This window comes from Labeo rohita, unplaced genomic scaffold (genome assembly GCF_022985175.1).
Source record: "Labeo rohita strain BAU-BD-2019 unplaced genomic scaffold, IGBB_LRoh.1.0 scaffold_432, whole genome shotgun sequence".
NCBI classification, from domain to species: domain Eukaryota; kingdom Metazoa; phylum Chordata; class Actinopteri; order Cypriniformes; family Cyprinidae; genus Labeo; species Labeo rohita.
The window spans coordinates 12,964-25,179 of NW_026129350.1; the positions used below are offsets into that span (position 1 = coordinate 12,964).

At 45.1% G+C, this 12,216-nt stretch overlaps 1 protein-coding gene across 1 annotated transcript in view; it reads left to right on the top strand.

Moving 5' to 3' along the window:
- LOC127160695 (cytosolic phospholipase A2 gamma) overlaps positions 1 to 12,216 on the top strand; it is a 45,983-nt gene that overhangs the window by 1,154 nt on the left and 32,613 nt on the right. The window lies entirely within an intron of this gene.

Consider the following 12,216-nt stretch of genomic DNA (forward strand, 5'->3'; position numbering starts at 1 on the left):
AATTTTAATATTTCACATTCATTTCCTTTAATAAATCTATTTTACACTAGGTACAAAAAATAGTTCCTCTTCGCACCTTTTGGACAAAAATGTCCTCATTGAAACCCATTAAAACAATTTTTAATCCCAGGGCCATTTAACTATAAAATGATGCAATATTTGTTAATATTTGTTCATTCTGTTGGCAAGGCTTCAAAATTAAAATTTGTACTAAATGGTGCCATTTTTCCAAGTTTGGCATACAAAGCTAATTTTCGCTTTATTCCTGTTTTCTGCTTATGCATATTACAGAGTCAATTTGATCAATTATGCAACTAAAATTGTGGTATGTTGGTATGGATGTCAGAGTGTGGTTTGTATGTGTGTCCTAAATAAAATTGTGCATTTGTGTGTGCGCCCCTGTAATGTTTGAGAGGGAGAAACTATACTGTACTGCGAATCACACATCCCACCGATGTGAATGCCAGCAGAGCTTTTCTGGAATCTAATGGGAAAAGTTTGGTGCTGCACCCAAACAAAATCTTACTATAGCTCAATTTTTGAGATATCAACCTCAAATTTGGAACACAACTTGTTTAGATTTATGGCTTTGATTTTCTATCAATCATTTAGTTCAAATTGTTATATAAAATATACATATATTATATAAATATAGCTATATATACAGATTATATATAAATCATTTTCATAAACTTAAACCTCTACAACTTTTTTGGCTTTATATATTTTGTTTACAACTTTAACAATAATCTGCCAAGGGTCTTCTTTAAAATAAGACCAAACTTAAGTCTGTACTCCCAAGCTTCTAATTTTTCTGAGTTTTTTGATATGGACATTTTTGTCCTCTATTGACGCACAAGGTGTTAAGTCAGTTTCCTTGGAACTATCACATAAGACTCATGGACTGTATATTAACTCAGCTTTTTGATTTCTGTTAATCATTACATGTAGTTTTGAGTTAAAGATTAGTAATAATTTATGATTACTGGAGTTGGTGTGTTCTTGTTAAATGCAAACAAAGTTCAATAAGGAAATGCAGAATAAAAAAAATATATATAAGATATATCCTTCATCTTTCCACAATCACACAGATTTATGTCGCTGAACTCATACTATCCTGAATTCACTGTGAATTCACAAAAATGTCAATAATAAATGTTGCATTTTCGTATTATTGACAACAGATTTACAATAAAATTTTAAATACATTTTAAATGACTGATTTCCCTTGGTTTGGTATCTTGTCTTGGTTTTGTAAAATGTTGTTGTAAAATACATTTGAAAATATGTTATGTGTTGTCACCTATCCGAACAAATTTTAGTAATTAAATATGTTTAATAAAGGTATAATACATGCACTGACGAGACCAGACGACAAACACTGAACTGAATGCAACTTATAAAGACAGGTGATTACGATGAACATAATTAAGGCACAGGTGATACAAGGTTAACTAATAATGATTAAACGAGGACAGGAAACAGGAACAACCAAATATGGGCATGTAAGAGGTGAAATTATTTCCTCAAGAAAGTCCAGGAACTCTGAAAAAAGCAGATGCCATGCAACAAAACAATAAAACTAATCTGGAGAAGAGGTCTTCAAAGAGGGCAAACAACACCACCCCCCTTGCTCATTTACAACCCCCTTCCTCCCTCTCCTCTCCTCTCCTCTCCCCTCCCTGCATCTCACTCTTTTCCCCCAAAAGATCACTAAGAATGTCCATATACTACGTGTTACATCTTTTCCCTTTCATGTTTGGTATCATTTTAAAGGTATTTCTGCAATTGGTAAAATGGTCTAAATTTTTACAGCAGTCACTTATATGGTGAGGAAGATTGAAAACTTTTGTAGAATTGTGTTTTGTTGCTGAGAGGTGCATTTTCCCCTTAGGGTTGGGTGAGAATCCCCAGCCAGGTGTGACTCTGGGTCACGAGATCTCCTGACAAACCAAAAGGTCTTTTATGTTTCTACAACTGATTGGAAGATTTGTTTGTTCTGGTCTGGGTATACAAGCGAAGTGACAAAACATTACTTGTCCCGTTCCACATATATATCCTCATGGAAATTGATCAAGTCTTGTTCCACATATAATAGTCCCAGATCCAGACTTCGCTCACCCTCAGTGGCGGTGCAGTGGGTGGTGCTTTCCACAGCACCATCATGTTCCACTGAAACATCCACCGTCGCGTTCCACGTGGGCGGCTCTCGCACATGGTTGGACGGGCTTGGCTCAGGCTCTGTAGTGATCCTCCTTCATGCTGCAAGATTCCCTCCGTGGGATGAGCTTAGGAGATGCTGCACATTTCAACGGGGGCTGAACGACGAGACCTGGAGGGTTCCGTTAAAAAATACACATTTTACCATATTTATACATAAAATGTGTAAATGTATATAACATTTGAAAATTAAATTATTAGTCACCTATCAAATATTTCTTTATTTTTCTAATAATTCCCAAATGCTTTAGAAACGTCTTTTGCTTCCTGCCTTGGCCAGTCTTGGTCTCCACCCTGTGGGTTTCTTTAAACTTCTTGACAATACTTCTCATGGCAGTTCTTGACACTTGAAACAAAAAAAAAAAAAAAAACTTGAAACGCCTTGATAATGTGTATATGTCTTCTCCTCTGTGAGCATTATCAATTATTTTTCTCAAGTCCAAACTAATTTCTTTTGTCTTTGCCATGATGACAGTATATATATATATATCTATATTTTTACGAATTGTTTTACAAGATTAATTAGGCGAGTCATTGGACAACAGTGGTATGTTCCATAGCCAATCAAAAAGATAATTTCTTAAAGGGGCTAATATTATCGACCTTAGGACTGTGGCTGTCCAGGACTGAAGTTTGCCACCCCTGGTATAAAAGGTCCATACCTACCTGTAACGCCAAGCCAGCAGAGGGAGCCCTCACCCCAGTACTGCCTGCATGCTCCCTCTGCTGCTTCTACTGTCACTTCCTGTTTGGCAGTATATAAGGACTCACCATGTGCTTGCATGTTGCGAAGTATTGCCAGTTAAACCTGCCTTACCGAGCGTTGTAAACTTTACTCTGTTGGATTACCTGTTGCTGTTTTGCTTTGTTTATGGATTTCTGAGTTTACGGATCACCCCTGTTTGGATTGTTTGCTTGTGTGGACTGATTACAAGGTTTGACCTATTTCTGCCTCTGACCATCGCTCTCTGGATTACCCCCATTGTTACGTTTGTTATACTGGACTGTTTCTCTCGTTATCTGACCCACTGCCTGCTTTTACTCACTGCCTGCTTGGATTACGGTTCATTGTGTATGTTTGCTGTTGTTTTAATAAACATCCGCTTTTGGATTCCACCTCTGCGTCTTCGTTACAGAATACTTCGCCTACCAAGAATCCAGCGGAAACGATCAGCCAACATGAACCCAACAGTATCTCGTCTCCTCTGCCTTCGTCAAGGGGACAAGGCTATAGAGGAGTATGTAGAGAATTTTTTGGACTGTGTTACCTTGTTGATTTTAATGACGTGGCACTGAAGGACATTTTTCGGGTGGGTTTAAACGATCCCATTCGTTCATGGCTACCTGGGGGAAAGATTCATTGGTCACTGAGAAATATATTGATCATGCTCTACTCCTAGGGCGGATCATCATACACTGTTGGGATTGCCTGCGTCATGCCTGCAAAGGGAGCCTGCTCACGCCAATTCCTGCTCCAGGGCCTGCTCACACCACACCACAGCCTGTTCAAGCCACATCCACCAAGCCAAAGCCTGTTCACGCCATGCCTGCCGCCAGGGCCTGCTCACGCCATGCCTGCCGCTCCAGGGCCTGCTCACGCCATGCCTGCCGCTCCAGGGCCTGCCTCACGCCATGCCTGCCGCTCCAGGGCCCTCACGCCATGCCTGCCGCTCCAGGGCCTGCCACGCCATGCCTGCCGCTCCAGGGCCTCACGCCATGCACGCCAGGGCCTGCCGCGCCAGGGCCTGCCGCTCCAGGGCCTGCTCACGCCATGCCTGCCGCTCCAGGGCCTGCGCCATGCCTGCCGCTCCATCACGCCATGCCTGCCGCTCCAGGGCCTGCTCACGCCATTCCTGCCCGTCCGGAGTCTGCACCTGTCATGGCTACCCTCCTACAACCAGCTCACAAGATGGCTGCTATCTCCAAGCCAGTCCACAAGATGGCCGCCTTCCCAGAGCCAATCCACAAGATGGCCGCCTTCCCCAAGCCAGTTCACAAGATGGCTGCCATCCCAGAGCCACTCCACAAGATAATCACTGTCTCCAAGCCACGCCTCATGATGGCACACGTACTGGACTCACCCCTAATGGCTGTATGGGCAGCTAAAATGACAGCTACTGTTCCTGCAGAACCAAGTCAAGCTGCAGAACCAAATCAAGCTACAGTTGCAGCTCCAAGGTCAAGTCAAGCAACAGAGTCAAGTCAAGCAACAGAGTCAAGTCAAGCAACAGAGTCAAGTCAAGCAACAGAGTCAAGTCAAGCAACAGAGTCAAGTCAAGCAACAGAGTCAAGTCAAGCAACAGAGTCAAGTCAAGCAACAGAGTCAAGTCAAGCAACAGAGTCAAGTCAAGCAACAGAGTCAAGTCAAGCAACAGAGTCAAGTCAAGCAACAGAGTCAAGTCAAGCAACAGAGTCAAGTCAAGCAACAGAGTCAAGTCAAGCAACAGAGTCAAGTCAAGCCAAAGCTACTGTTCTCCTCCACAGCTGTTCCCCAAGCCAAGTCACAGCTGTTCCCCACGAGTCAAGCCAAGTCACAGCTGTTCCCCACGAGTCAAGCCAAGTCACAGCTGTTCCCCACGAGTCAAGCCAAGTCACAGCTGTTCCCCACGAGTCAAGCCAAGTCAAGCTGCAAGTCATGTTGTTCCTGAGTCAAGCCATGTTGTTCCTGAGTCAAGCCATGTTGTTCCTGAGTCAAGCCATGTTGTTCCTGAGTCAAGCCATGTTGTTCCTGAGTCAAGCCATGTTGTTCCTGAGTCAAGCCATGTTGTTCCTGAGTCAAGCCAGGTTACAGCAGATCTTCACAAGCCAAGTCAAATTGCTGCTGTCTTCCCTGAGCTAAGCCACGCCACGGTTGTTCTTCATGAGCCAAGTCAAGTTGCTGCTATTGTCCCTGAGCCAAGTCAAGTCACAGTTGACCTTCACAAGCCAAGTCAAGTCACAGCTGGACTGCCCGAGCCAGGTCAAGTCACCGCTGTTCTTCCCAAGTCAAGTCCGGCCACAGCAGGCCTCCCTGAGTCAAGTCCGGCCACGGCAGGCCTCCCTAACTCAAAGGCAAAAAGCTAGGCCTCCCAAATCCTCATCTGGTCCCCTATAACATTCCTGACCCAAGCCCGCAGCCCACGCTCCCAAGCCACGCAGAGCCCACGCTCCCAAGCCACGCAAGCCCACGCTCCCAAGCCACGCAGAGCCCACGCTCCCAAGCCACGCAGAGCCCACGCTCCCAAGCCACGCAGAGCCCACGCTCCCAAGCCACGCAGAGCCCACGCTCCCAAGCCACGCAGAGCCCACGCTCCCAAGCCACGCAGAGCCCACGCTCCCAAGCCACGCAGAGCCCACGCTCCCAAGCCACGCAGAGCCCACGCTCCCAAGCCACGCAGAGCCCACATTCACAAGCCACAAGCCCATAACATCAGCACCCACAAGGTCAACAGACACCCCACTAGTTACTGTGCTGCCTGTAATGGCCGTAGCCATCCTCAGTATGTGGGCAGCATACTGTGCTCCAGAGGCCTCTTCTGTCCAAAAGTCTGCTCCCGAGGCCTCACCGGTCCACGAGTCTGCCCCGGAGGCCTCGCCTGTCTACGAAACCGCTCCAGAAGCTTCGTCTGTCTACGAGACCGCTTCAGAAGCTTCGTCTGTCCACGAGTCTGCTCCAGAAGCTTCGTCTGCCCACGAGTCTACTCCCGAAGCTTCATCTGTCCACGAGTCTGCTCAAGAAGCCTTGTCTATCCACGAGTCTGCTCCCAAGGCCTCGTCTATCCACGAGTCTATACCAGAAGCCTCTCTTGTCCAAGAGTTTGCGCCAATACCTCCTGAGGTGTCAGCATGCGCTGTAGAACCTCCTAAGGAGGTGGCGTCCATTAATGAACTCACTGCCTCGTCTGTCCACGAGTCTACGTCAGAGGCCTCTTCTGCCCAAGCATCTGCGCCCATGCCCCCAGAGGTGTCAGCGCTAACTGTAGATCCTCCTATGGGAGCGGCGTCCTATCATGAACTCTCTGCCCACCATGTCACAGTCACAAAGGCCTATTATGAACTCTCTGCCCGCCATGTCGCTATCAAGAAGGCCAAAGAAATCATTCATGTGCACACCGCTTTGCCTGCCCTGCAATGGCTCCCTGTTACGCCTGCTCTGCCTGCCTTGCTATGGCCCCCTGTTCTGTCTGCTCTGCCTGCGTCGCCATGGCTCCCTACTCTGCCATTGTGCCACGGCCCTGGCCTTCCAGTACTTCATGGTCTGCTACTGCTTCACGGCCCAGGACCTCCAGTGTTCCACTGTCTGTCATTGCTCTGCGGCCCAGGCACGTCAGTATTTCACGGTCTGCTGTCGCTCCACGGCCCAGGTCCTCCAGGTTTCCACTGTCTGCCACAGCACCACGGCCCAGGACCTCCAGGGTTCTACTGTCTGCCACAGCCCCACGGCCCAGGTCCTCCAGTGCTTCACTGTCTGCCACTGCACCACGGCCCAGGACCTCCAGGGTTCTACTGTCTGCCACAGCCCCACGGCCCAGGTCCTCCAGTGCTTCACTGTCTGCCACTGCTCCATGGTCCAGGTCCTCCTGTGCTTCACTGTCTGTCCCTGCTCCACGATCCAGACCCACCTGCTCTACATGGACCTGGCCCTCCGTCCCACCCCCTGTTTTGCCTCTGTTCCCCCACCCACCTGGACTGTTGTTTGAGCGCCAGGAGTCGCTCCTAGGGGGATTCTGTAACGCCAAGCCAGCAGAGGGAGCCCTCACCCCAGTACTGCCTGCATGCTCCCTCTGCTGCTTCTACTGTCACTTCCTGTTTGGCAGTATATAAGGACTCACCATGTGCTTGCATGTTGCGAAGTATTGCCAGTTAAACCTGCCTTACCGAGCGTTGTAAACTTTACTCTGTTGGATTACCTGTTGCTGTTTTGCTTTGTTTATGGATTTCTGAGTTTACGGATCACCCCTGTTTGGATTGTTTGCTTGTGTGGACTGATTACAAGGTTTGACCTATTTCTGCCTCTGACCATCGCTCTCTGGATTACCCCCATTGTTACGTTTGTTATACTGGACTGTTTCTCTCGTTATCTGACCCACTGCCTGCTTTTACTCACTGCCTGCTTGGATTACGGTTCATTGTGTATGTTTGCTGTTGTTTTAATAAACATCCGCTTTTGGATTCCACCTCTGCGTCTTCGTTACACTACCCCTCCTAAAATTAACCCCACTACCTGAAGGTATCCGCCTACTTGCGGCATAAGCTCCTCACGCTTTTATAAAAGCAAAAAGATGTTATGACATCAAATGATCAAAGTCCAACCTTCTGCTTGGACACCACAGACCAGAGATAAACTGTGGAATGGCAGTATTTAATTATTATTATTATTACTTATGTTTCAATGCAATATATAATTAAATAAAAATGTCATAATATTAATGAAATTAAACAATTTATGCATATATGTAAAAACAAATAACCCCACAAACACTATATAGTAGGTCAAGTGGTTTGAAGAATGGATGAAATTTAAAAATATATATAATGGAATATCAAATGAAAGCAGAATATATAAACATAAACAAAACATATTCAAATATTAGCAATAAATGTTTTAATTTATTAGTATAAATATATTATAATTGATTTACCAATATAATGTTTAGTGATTTAATATTTGTGCCATGAAAACTGATAGCCTATAAGGTAATTTATTTATTCATCTAATTCCATTAATATAGAAATGTGGCATTTTATTATTGCCATTTAGTATGTGTTCAGTATTTCAAATTATCGAAATATTTCAATAAATATGATTATAATATATTTAATTTATTACACTTTAGAGATAATTACCATATTTATAACAGTTATAAAATATAAACCATATTTATACAATACAAAATATAAAATTTAAATTATGATATTAATATTATATAAATTATGATATTATATTATATAAAGCCATATTTAAATTATTATGGGATTTCATTTAAACAGTTTATGAAGTTTTTCTAATCTCTCAGAATCTCTCATGATCCTTCAGAAATCATTCTGATATGAAATATTGACAAACTATGAGCAAAAACATTAACATTTGTGCTGCTAAATGTTTTTGTAGAAACTGTATACCTGTCAAAAGTTTGGGATAAGTACATAAAAAAAAAAAGAAAGAATTTTTTTTTTTTTTTAGCAAGGAAAAATGTTTAAAGAGGTCCTATTATGCTCTTTTACAGCATAAGTCTTGATTTTGTTTAGGGGGTGTACTAGAACATGCTTTCATGCTTGGTGGTTCGAAAACGCATTATTTTTTAACATAATTTACATTTTTACAATACACTTCTCCCAGGCTGGCACGTATGGCTCCACTAGTTTAATGGTTTAATGAAGGCCCGCCTTTTGAAAAATGAAATGTGTTGTGATTGGTTAGCTTTCCCACTGTGTTGCGATTGGTGTACAGCTTTAACGGTATTTCCGTACTGCCACACCCCTTGTCAAAGAAGCAAGTTCCGTGTACAACTGTTAGTGCAAGCTAAATTAAAGTGATTCTCATGTTTTAAATATGAATAGTTTTTCTTACAGAAATGCATCGGTATGCATTGGTACAGAAGGCCTTTATTAACCCCCGGAGCGTTGTGACGCACTTTTTAGTATGGATGGATGCATATTGTAATGACCTGGCAGTCTGATGGAGCGTGTCCTTAAAGACATTCCCCACACCCACTGTGTGGTCTACTTGGACGATCTGTTGGTCCATGCCAAAGACTTTGACCAGGCTGTCCACAACTTACGGGAGGTTCTGACAGCCATCCGTAGTGTTGCGGTTGAACCCGGCCAAGTTTAACCTGCTCACCCGCCAGACACAGTTTCTGGGACACATGGTTCTGGGACACATGGGACAGGGATCCATGCCTCGTGACAAGTGGCAGTATTGCTGTCACCAGGAAGAACGAGGTCTGGGGCCATTGTCAGCATTGGCAGCGCCGATCTCAGTGGGGCAGCCTGGAGCTCCACGACGGCATGATCTACAGATGGTGGTTCCGGCTTGGGGGGATCGACCGTCTGCAACTTCTGGTTCCCCACACTCTGCGCTCTGAGGTCCTCCGTTGGGTTCATGGGGCAGCTGAATCCGGCCACTTCGGGAATACCAAGACAGTGTGGCAGCTGCGGCAGCGGTTCTACTGGTCAGGGTGTCAGCAGGATGCACAGCGTGTGGGGGGTGAAGAAGACAAGAACCACTCCCCTCCACTCTCAAAGCGATGGACTGGTTGAGCGTTTCACCCTGTGAACCACACCCGTTGCACCCTGGCCACCCAACTTGCCATCTTAACCAGTCAGCACCAGAGAGACTGGGACCAGCATCTGCCCCTGGTCCTGGGGGCATATAAAACAGCAGTACAGGAGTCGAGTCAGTGCACACCGGTGGCGCTGATGTTTGGGAGGGAGCTCCGCACGTCAGTGGACTTGGTGTTCGGCTCACCCCCCGAGCCTGAGATTGCTGGTGGGCCAGAACTGGACTACTTTAGGCGGTTGAAGGAGCGTCTGAGCATCGTCCATCAACTGGCCGAGAGGCCCTAGAGGAAGCTGGAGCCCGCCAGAAGCGGGTGTACGACACCTGGGCCCACGGGCCTACCCTGGGGCCACGGGACAAAGTGTGGGTGTTTTGCCCCCAAAGGAAGCAAGGATTGTTGCCCAAACTGACTCATCCTTGGCAGGGACCTGGAGAGATTCTGGACCAAATTTTGGAGGTGGTCTTCAGGGTCCAAATGCCTGGATGGGGTAGACGGGTGGGTGTTTCATAAGGACCGGTTGGCACCGTACCACCCACTGGCCCCAGAACAAGAGACTGGTGGAAACCAGAGCGGCTCTTCACCATCCACTCCCAGTGCAGAGACGGACAATGACGGACTCAGGACTAAGCCTGGCGCTGGGGGTAGAACATCAGGAAGGCCGAAGTGTGTTCGTCGCCGGCCAGGACATTTGCTGGATTTTGTTGTGGGAGATTAGGGTTGTGGGGACACTAACCCTAACTCTCACTAACCCAAGTTAGTTTGGGTGGGTTTGGTTCATTTGCAGCCCTGTTATATAAAAAGTGTAACTGTTACCGTCATGGAGAGAGATGTGTAGGGGAGGGAGATGTTGATATGGCCTTGCATGTGGAAGTTCTCACTCTGTGTTCTAATTAAAAGCGTAAGATGACAGTGCTGCCTCCTGATGGGTTATTCTGTCTGTACACCTGCTTACAGAGACACTCAGGTCATGCAGTGTATGGGACACGAGTGCTCGCACGTTTTATTAACCAAGTTAAGGTGCGTGTAGGTGCTAGCACCCAGCTGGCAAGTAGCTTAGGGAAAGTTTAATAGTACAGCTTAGCTCCGGTTATCTATGCCATTCTAAAACTTGGGAGTGCTAGGACATTTTTTAATATAACTCCGATTGCATTCATATGAAAGAAGGAAGTCATATACACCTGGGATGCATGGATGGTTAGTAAATAATAAGCTACAGTAGTGTTGGGTCCTATCGTCATCCTGCGAGATCGCCAATACATTATATTATCGTGCTAATATATTTAATTATAAATACATACTTAGTTTCATTGCTTGAAACCAGCTCCAGCATAAGGCTAAAAGCAGCCTAACATTATCAAAGAACATCATCACTGATCAGCCTAGCCTATTCTAGTGCAAGTTTATGCTTTTTAAAAAACACTGGGGTTTATAAGTAAAGCTATCTACATTGTATGATGAATAAATCTCTTACCACACACTGCACACGTCTGGCGGCACCTCCGTGAAGTTGGCACCCCATTAAAAGAAATAATGACCACGAACGTTTGTGCTGGTTTGGTGTTTAAGATATTAAACATTATTTTTTTGACCGTGTGACGTCAATCTCCACCCCATGTTGCCCAAATTGCTCTAAACCGGCGCAGTTCGTTTGTGCTGGATTTGTGCCCGTTTGTGCCGTTAAAACAAACCTGGTATCTCCGAGCCCTTCTTAAATATAATGGGTAAAATATTTGTTTGGGACTGTTATGTAACTCTCCACCCCATATCGTCGAAATCGCTCCAAAAGGTGCCATTCGTTTGTGCTCGATTTGTGCCGGTTTGTGCCGTTGAAATGAACGCCAAATATATTTCCCCTTCTTAGAAATAACAAAAGCAATTTGAGGCAGTGACGTCACTCTCCACCCCATGTCGTCCAAATCTCTCCAAACCGGTGCCGTTCGTTTGTGCTCGATTTGTGCCGGTTGTATCTAATTCCCTTCCTTAGAAAAAACAAATACAGTATTTAGCGCCACTGCAGAGTTTTTTTTTTTAAAGTTAGTGTTCGTGCTGGGTTAAAATTTAAAATGTAGTCTTTTCACTTAGTCTTTTCAAGTTAGTTTTCACTAACTTCATATTTAAAGTTGACTAAATGTAAATTTCAAGGCAGCATGAACAATATCTTTAACTATATGGATATATATATATATATATATACACAGTATATATTTATATTTAAGGAGAGGTTATGGTTGGTTTCTTTTAACAGCACAAAGGAATGGCAAAATTTTGGAATGATTTAGATTGCATGGAGTGCAGAGTGACGTCACTGTTTTGTTTTCGTTATATTTAAGCAGCGGTCATAGTTACATGATTTCTTTTAACGGCACAAACCGGCACAAATCTGCGCCAGTTTGGAGCGATTTGGGCAACATGGGGTGGAAAGTGACGTCACACGGTCAAAAATATAATGTTTAATATCTTAAACACCAAACCAGCACAAACCTTCGTTTTTGCGGCACAAATCAGCACAAACGAATGGCATAATTTTGGTCATTATTTCTTTTTATGGGGTGCCAACTTCACGGAGGTGTCTGAGGCGCGTTGCAGCTCTGAATCGGCCACTCTTGTCAATGCTTGTGTTTATACCCGCCGCGCTGCGGCTCGTTGAAGCGGTTCTCCGCGCTGCATAGCTAAAGTTAGGCTAATCCCCCACCTCGTCCCTACACACCCTCCAACAAGTAGAATTTCTGTGGGC